We start from the raw sequence: 9,532 nt of genomic DNA on the forward strand, positions 1-9,532 counted from the left end.
TCTGTTGTTTTAAGCCATTTGGTTTGTGGTATTTTGTTACAGCAGCACTAGGAAACTAATACATACACCATCACCTCTCCCTTATCTCACACCTATGACCAGTTGACCACGAAGAAAAGTGGCCTGGTTCAAAGATAAGTCAACAGGGGATGTTGAAGCGAACTGAAAATGGACTGTTGATACGCTACAGATCCACTCAGAGATAGGCCTGAAAGATGGTGATGAGGGAGAAACCTTCCCATTGAGCAAAGTAATGGGTGCTGTACCTAGTGATCCCTTTGTATTGAGAGAGAAGTGGTTCAAGGTACATATATACTTGGACTCTTGGGCAGTGGTGAATGGTTTTAGCTGTTTTGTTAAGGGCAGGGAAGGAATACATTTGGATGGGGACAAGGAGAGCCAGGAAAGAGACATATGGATGAACTTAGGGACACAAAATATGAAGACCTCTGTGTTGCATGGTAAAACCTATCAAGAGCTTCTGCTCCAAAAGAGACATTAAACTAGGCAAATGGTACGGCTCAACAGTTGGTGTTAGCCAGCCTCTGTCTGTGCCACCCCAGCACTTGCAAAAGTGCTCATGAACAGAACAGACATTGTGGCACAGACGGAGGACTGTTATGGAGCTTTCTCTGGCTGTTCTCTCTTTTTGGAACACTCTTCTCTAGATGTCTGTTTCCTTGGAGAACTATCTCCCCTCCTTCAAGTCCTGGGCAAATCTCCCCTTCTTAGTGAGAGACCCCAACAGGGGCAGATTTATGTGTGAAGCTTACATTGCCAGAAATGCCACTCGCACAACCCCCTGCATGTGCTAGAAGTTGCTGGTAGTCGTGCAGTGTGGAGAAGGGGACACCCATTCACAACTAGGAAGCATTTTCTATGGAAACGCTTCTGGTAAATTGCCTAGTCACAAACCAGGGACCTATAACGGCAATGTGACAGTAATCTCTTGTAATCTTTTCTCAATCTAACTAAATATTCACTTTGGAGACTAAGTTGTTATTGACAATTTTACATGTGTTTCTTAAGGTGGACATCCTCCCAACTTGTACAAGCTTTGAGTCTCATAGAACCTCGCTGCCCTGCCTTTCCCAACCACTCTGTTTAACACTACACCTGCCCTTCCCCCTCTTGGCAGTCCTCTTCTCACTTACCCTGCTTTCATTTTTCTTTTCTTTTCCCCATGACACTCATCATCTTTAAATCTATTATATAATTTACTTCGGCTTATTGCTTATTGTCCAACTCCCCTCTTTAAAATGGAGGATCCAAAAAAGGCAGGGATCTTATTCATGGATTCCATGTGCCTAGTACAGGGCTTTGCACATAGTAGTTACTCAATAAATACTAGTGGAGGAGAAAACAAAAAGGAGGGAGAGAGAAAGGGAGAAAGGAAGAGAGAAAGAAAAGGAGGTGGAACCATGGGCAGAAGGGAAAACAACCCAGAGTCACAAGTCAGCAATGGGAGCAAGAGCTGAGGTAGGACTCAGGCAGTGAGGATGTCGAAAGGGCCCAGACCGAGAAAATACACCACAAGTTCATCAGCCACGGAGTCCGCAGTGACTGCCAGCAGTGCACAGGGAGCAGGCAGTGGGGACACCAACACTGAGACCAGTAAGGCTCAGAGGACAGGACAGGCTAAACTTGAAGACCTGAGGCCTCCTCTCCAGGCCACCATGAGGCCACTGAAGCTTGTCTCTGTACCCAACATTGTCTCGGTCAGGAGAAGGCAAAGGGGAAAGACTCTGAACACCCATTTACCTGGAAGAGAGTTTTTTTCTTTCTTTCTTTTTTTAAATTTTTATTGGGGAATATTGGGGAATAGTGTGTTTTTCCAGGTCCAAGTCAAGTCGTTGACTTTTTTCAATCTAGTTGTGGAGGGCACAGCTCACTGGCCTGTGTGGGAATCAAACCAGCTACCTGAGTGTTATGAGCACTGTGCTCTAACCAACTGAGCCAACCGGCCACCGTGGAAGAGAGTTATTTAAACCAGAAAAGAAAGCTTTAATTGGCAAGTTCTTCCTCCCCCTCCCACAAGCCTATTGCACACCTAGACCAAAGGTTTGAGAACAAGATTATATCAGTTATAGAAATAAGCTGGGTGTTCTTTGCATGTCTGAGTAGTAGTACACAGCCTTTTAAAGACTAAGGAAAACTAGTGATAGAAATACACGATACCCTTTATTCTAAAACGTCTCAGAGCATCCACAAAAAGGAGCTACGCCGTCAATATTTTGGTCAGTTTCATAAAACAAATAAGTCTTTGTTAGCATTTTTACTTGCGTATGTGCTTACTTTTGACTAATGACAGCATCTACCAAAATAAGAGACACCTGGTGACTTTTATTGTGCTTGTGATACTTTTACAAAATCTTGCTTTAAGTGAGTTATTACTTACAGCATTTTGTCAAGCAATCTGATGGCATGTCGGTTCTGCTATATTAAATATTAGATTAAATTAATTGGATTTTAAAATACTTTGTAAAGCAAATTAATGACAAAATAAGAATCCCTAATACGCCTTTCATTTACAGTCACATTTATACTCCACTCACAGGATAGAGGATACATACTTTGTACACACACACACACACACACACACACACACACACACAGCCTTAGCCTTTGATATAGAAAATCATCCTCTTTGGCAAAAGAATACTTCTATCTGAAATTTAAAGAAGCTGGAAATACAAAATATTTGTTTTTCTAGAATAAATAAAAACCCATATTGCCTTATTCCCTTCAGGACATGGCAGGAAGCCTTTCCACTCAGACAAGGGCTAATTGCTCAATAGAAAATGCCAGTGAAACGCATTGTAATGGGATTCTATCCATCTGTAATTTCCATTCCCAGAACCAAACACTCTCATCTGTTCCCATGTCTTCCAAAAAATTAGTACCCTTGGTGGTAAAGGGAAATATGTACAGATTGTCATATCATTTTTGAGAGCCATTCAGAAAGAAAGAGGCATACTACAGGCTTGGGACCAGGAACAGATTGAATTCATAAAAAAGGCACAAGCCAAACTGTTCATCTTTGGTACATGAAATATTACCACTGTTGTTGTTAAAAGCATATGTTCTAGGTAAGAGGACAGGTTTTGTATTCACTCTGACATTTGTTCTGAGGAATGTTAATGTATTTAATGCTACCGTGTTTCCCCGAAAATAAGATCGGGTCTTATATTAATTTTTCCTCCAAAAGATGCATTAGGGCTTATGTTCAGGGGGTGTCCCCCTGAAAAACCATGCAAAGGCTTATTTTCCAGTTAGGTCTCACTTTCAGGGAAACATGGCAATATGTGCTTAGCAGCAATTTGCAAATTTGAAAAGTAACTCAGAGTTCAAAAAATGAATAAGGAAGATAAGGAACTTCATCTGGGATGTTTCTCAGTTGTCCTTGTGTCTGGATGTTAGAGCACAAGTGAAGACCTATGACATTTGTCATCGCTTCATAGCTTTAGGTATGCAGATTCAACCTTAAGATGTTTGTCCACTCCTAGAAAAACAAAACTTAAATTTGTCTAAACTGCTGTAAGGTGAAAATAGTAAAGGCTTTAGTCACTGAAAGTGACAGTGGATTGTATCTTTCAGCTGACACTCTGCTTAGTTCCACAGTCCCAGTTTATAAAAGCACTTTATTGTTGGTGTATAGCTTATAAAGCCTACATACATGAAGTATAGCAATGTGCATGATATGGAAAACGGCACGAATTTTAATGAACTCTAACCAAGTGAACACACCCATGTAACTTCCACCCAGGTCTATAAAAGATGATAGTCCCCCAGGAACCCCCTTACCCTGGCCCCACTCGATCACTATTCCTTCCCTCTGCCTGAAGTTACCGATCATGCTGACGTCTAACACCACAGATTTGTTTTGCCTATGCTTGAACTTTATATAAAAGAATAGATATGTATTCTCCTATAATGGACTCATATGTAGACTTATATATTCTCTTGCGTTTGGTTCCTTTCATTCAGCAATTTCTGTGAGATTACTCCACTTTGTTATACAGAACAATAGTTTGTTCATTCTCATCACTGATAGCATTCCATCACATGAGTATACCACAATTTATTTACCTATGCTATTGTTGATGGGCATTTTGGTTGTTTTTCGTTTGGACTGACTAATGCTGTAAGAACATTATTGTTAATATATTTTGATACACATAGGTATGCCTTTCTGTTGGGTCTATACCTTAAAGGGAAATTGTTTGGTCAGAGGATGCATATAGACATATTCAATTTTAATAGCTAATGCCAGTTTTCCAAAGTGGTTATACCAATTTACACTACCACCAGGTATCCCTTGCCATCCCATGGTAGTGGCAGCCTTTTTAACTTTGGTTATTTTGGTGGATTATAATTGTATCCCCCTGAAAAATCATGATAGGGCTTTTCATATGTTCACTGGCTCCTTAAATATCCCCCTTTTGTATGGCCTGAGCCAAACTCTTGTCCTCTTTTCTAATGTTCTAGTGCATTGTCTATCTTTTTGTTATTGATTTGCAGGAATCCTGTGTGAATTCTGGAAACAATTTCTTAGACGTATTGCATATATATTCTGTAATGTTTTTAGTATATTTTTATAGATATTTAAACTCTCTTAAGATATTTTGAAGCCACCCTTCTCCGTTATGACCTTATCTTAACTGATTACATCTGTAATGACCTTATTTCCAAATAAGGTCACATTCTAAAGTACAGGGGGTTAGGACTTCAATGTATGAACTTGGGCGGGGGGGGGGAGGGAGCACAATTCAACTCATAACACAAGAGAAATTATAAAGCATTTTGAGATGGAAATGAAGACATTGCATACCAAGACTCATAAAATGCAGTTAAAACCGTATTTAAAGGAAATTTTATACTTGTAAATGCCTATGTTAAAAAGAAGAAACATCTCAAATCAATAATATAACCTTCCGCTTTAAGGCACTGGAAAGAGAAGAGCAACCTAAACCTGAAACAAACAGAAAGAAGGAAATAATAAAGATTAGAGTGGAAATTAGTGAAATAGAGGCTAGAAAAACAACAGAGAATCAATGAAGCCAAAAGCTGATTTTTTTAAAAGACCAACAAAATGGACAAATCTTTAGCTAGATTAACCTGGAAACAGAGAGGAGACTCAAATTACTAAAGTCATAAATGAGAGAGAATATTACTATCAGCCTTAAAGAAATAAAGAGAATTATAGGGAATGCTATGAACAATTGTATGTCAATAAATTAGACAACTAGATGAAATAGACAAGTTTTTAGTGAGACATAAAGTATTGAAACTGACTAAAGAAGAATTAGAAAATCTGCATCCATCTATAACATTAAAGATGTTTAATTAATAACAAAATTAAAATAAAAAGAAAGAAAACTTTCCACAAAGAAAAACTCAGATCCAGATGACTTCACTGGTGAATTCTACTAAACATTTAAAGAAGAATTAATAACAATTCTTTACAAACACTTCCCAAAAATAGAAAAGGGAACACTGCTCAACTTATTCAATGAGGCCATAAGTACCCTATTCCCAAAACTAAACAAAATATCACAAGAAAAAAGAACTCCAGACCAATATTCCTTCTGAATATAGATCTGAAAATCCTCAACAAAATACTAGCAAACCAATTCAGCAACATATAAAAAGGATTATACATCATGGCAAAGTGGGTTTTATTCCAGGAAATCAAGGTTGGTTTGACATCTGAAAATCAATTAATGTAATACATCTTATCAATAGAATTAACGATAAATATCATGTGTTTATTTCAGTAGATGCAGAAGGAGCTTTTGACAAAATACAGCATGCTTTCATAATAAAAACACTCAAGTACAATTCCACTCCTAGGAGAAATAGAAACATGTCCATCCATAAGGTTGTATAAGAATGTTCATTGTAGCAGCATTGTTCGTAATAGTCAAAAGATGAAAACAACCCCAATGTCCATCAATGGATAAATGGAGAAATAAAATGTGATATGTTCATACAATGGAATATTATTTGGCAATAAAAACAAATGATGTACAATCTTTTCCAACTTGGGCCCGGCTGAATGGCTCCTGCAAAGACAGGTGGTGAGAAAAAGAGCTGTTCTGCTGTCACTGAGGTAGTGACCAGAGAATACACCATTAACATTCACCGGCACATCCATGGAGTGGGTTTCAAGAACCGTGACCTTGGGCACTCAAAGAGATCTGGAAATTTGCCATGAAGGAGATGGCATGTCCAGATGTGCGCATTGATACTAGACTCAACAAAGCTGTTTGGGCCAAAGGAACAAAGAATGTCATTACGGTATCCAGGTGCCATTGCCCAGAAGACATGATGAGGATGAAGATTCACCAAATAAGCTCTATGTGTTGGTTACCTATGGACCTGTTACCACTTTCAAAAATCTACAAACATTAATTGGTGAATTATATCTCACAAAGCTGTTACAAACAAAAGTATTGCAGACATCATGACATTTTTACCCTTAAATATTTTAGAATATTTTCTAAGAACTGGCTGTGATGTTCTGTGAGTAAATAAACAGTTTTTCCCCCTCTGATCCAGAGGTCTAGTGTTTCTGAGAGTGACAGGAGGAAGAGGAAGAGAGACAGAGAGAGAGGGAGAGAGAGAGAATGTGTGTAGCTGTAGGTAGGGTAACATCTCAGACCCTTCACAGTTTTAGAGTCAATGTTCTATAAAAACCTTCCACACACAGATCTAAGATGTAGTGTAGACTTTCTCAAAGACCGTGCAAGTGAGGGATTGCCTTTTTTAGCCTTCTTCAATTTGGTACGTCCAAGTGACTCGGCTGTTGCTGAAGAAATGAGACCAGAAGTAATGAGTACAATTTTCTTCTCACACGGCTAAGTCTCTAACCCTGAACTTCACCATTCCTGTCAGCTAAGATGGCTCATTCTATACTGACCTTGGAAGTCAGGAACTGAAGATGGTAGAGCTCCTGTCAGCCTGAGTTCCTGAACGACAAACACGTAGAGGAGAGCCACCTGCCGACACAGAACACATGCCCTGAACTGCGACTTGAATGAAAATAAACTGCCATCTTTTTGAGTCACCAAGGTTTTTTGTGTCCCTTGTTACAGCAGATAGTAGTTCCCCAACTAATATGGTAGTCTCTAGAATCAGAAAGGAATCAGAAAGCTGCTCTTCTGCCTTCTGACATTGTACAGTTCAAGGAGATAAATCTCTCACCTGAAGTTATGGCTCCCAATGTTCATCAATCAGCAAGAAAATTCACCGCAGAAGCCAGGAGGATTTGAAGCAACTACTCGACAAGAAAAAAAGACCTGTCTGGCTGGCACCCAGCCATACTCCACATACTTTCAATCTCCTATTCTAGCATCAATTACACCTATCAGGAAGAATTCTTTCCTCATATTTGCAACTCAGTTATCTGTTCTCCCATAGAACCAAGAGCTAGAAACTGTCACTCTTACTGTGATAACAAGGCTAAAGTTAATTTTTCCAAGCCAATCTACTTTGGTAAGTAAATATTGATCCTAGTTCTCAGTATTTCTTCTTTTACTGTTATATTTAACTCTATGTCCAGGGGCAGATGTGGCCTATATACACAAAGCTGGCTGAGCTAATTCCTGTGGCATCTGGACACTTGGCAAGCCCCCCCTCCCCCCCCATTGACACGAAGTCCTAATGCTCCTTTTTCTATCAGAAAAAAAGTGAAGGAACCTGCTGTTTTCCCACTAGCATTAGGCATATGCCTAGAGGCATCTTGAAACCATCTAGGATTTTCATGAAGAACTATTTAAAAAATATCTGAGCATAGGTAAGAAGAGTGGGTGCTTTCAAATCTGTACTTTTGTTGCTATAAAGTTTCCAGGATTGCTAAAATTATATTGCAGTCTTAAAATCCTTTTTATTTGTTAATGGACAAAAAGGACTGAGTCAGAATCCAATAATATAATGCTGCATGTAACCGTATTTCCTAATATTAATATTCTGTAAAAAGTATTCTGTAAAAAGACGTCAGAGAGGGATTAGTTCCTGTTAGATGCACATTTTTACATAAATGAATGCCTGATTGTGTGGTTTCACCCCAGAGTTTTATGGTTGCAAACCAAAACCACAGCAAAGATTCATCTTGCCCCCTCTTCCTGTGTGCCCTAAACAAACAGTAACCTTGAATCATGATTTTATTGTCATAGACAGTAGAATTCCATCAGATATCTGTAGTACCAGCTATGTCAAAATTATGAAGGTAAAACCAAATTCTTAGTTTACTTGTTCAGGCAATAACCTTCAAATACAGTTTCTCAATTTCCCCAAATTTATAAATATTCAATGCTGTAGAGCCTTTTCTAATGCTCTGGTGAGAAGAAGGCACATTTTGCTTTTTAGACTAAATTTTAGACTGGAACACATAAATAATGGGGACTGTCAGTGGAGGCCAAACAGTCATCTTTCCTTTCATCTAAACAAAAAGCCCCGGGAATGGGCCTCAGAAGAAAAATTCTTGAAGACATGTGGAGAAGTCCAAGAATATATGTATCTGTGCCTCTCTATAAATATAGTTAAATCTACCGACAGCTATTGCCTAAGCTGTACATTATATCACACTAGAGACTATTAAAGAGGTGATTTTTCACATGTATATAAGTTTAAAACAAGACATTTTCTGTATTCAATAAGTTACTAGCCTCTGAGACCCATAAGAGAAATTCTGAGTTGACAATTTTCCTCCAGAAAAGGTTTGAAGGAAGAACCCTGGCAAGCAATAATTTAATAATTTTCTCTTCTGTGTAACACGCAATAAATCCAGTTATTTTCTCTAACCAAGATCTATAAGTACAATAAAGGTAAATGATATTGCATCCACTGGACGTATTTTACATATATTCTGGCCAAAGACCAAACTCAATCTAACCTCCCCAGTAAATGAAGAATAATTGGAAAAGTCATGCATCTTAAAATCTTGTAGGTTTTTGTGTTAATAAGAAACAATTTATATAAGTTCTATGAACACCAAAAATTTTCTTTTAAAACCTGGATTTTGTCCGAAATGCACTATGAAAAAGGCAAGTCCATGAACATGCATGAACTGGGAAGACAGCATTCTTCATTGGTAGTTAGGCACACCAGAAACCCGTTATTGAATTAATAATTAACCCTGAGAAGCGAAAAATAAAAACACAATAAATATATCACACGTATAGAGCAAAATATGACTGGTTAAGGCTGAATAGTTTTGTAACTGGTGCTGCTCACCAGCTTTAGCTACTCTAAGCATCACAGTTTTCACCATGATGTTCAGCCAGGATTCTCTCAGCCCAGAGGTCTTTATATATAGAACAAGGTGTTAAAGTAGTTCTGTAACGTAAGCACTAACAAGGTTTGGGAAAAGATTTGATAAGAATGACATAATCCTCACTCTGAAGTGAGAACTTTCTGCATCTCCTATTAATTTGAGCATCAATCTGTACAACTACACAGAAGGCTCAGTGAAGTCCCGTTATCAGTTGCTGGTTCTGCCACATTGAAATCCTGGAATGAGTTTTCTGTT

General features: G+C 38.4%; 1 pseudogene; it reads left to right on the forward strand.

Annotated features, from left to right (window-relative positions):
- Positions 1-6,058: 6,058 nt before the first annotated feature.
- LOC109449638 (large ribosomal subunit protein eL31 pseudogene) lies at positions 6,059-6,470 on the forward strand (annotated as a pseudogene).
- Positions 6,471-9,532: the final 3,062 nt, after the last annotated feature.

Source organism: Rhinolophus sinicus, chromosome 16, assembly GCF_057876585.1.
Source record: "Rhinolophus sinicus isolate RSI-liver-muscle chromosome 16, RSI-T2T, whole genome shotgun sequence".
NCBI lineage: Eukaryota > Metazoa > Chordata > Mammalia > Chiroptera > Rhinolophidae > Rhinolophus > Rhinolophus sinicus.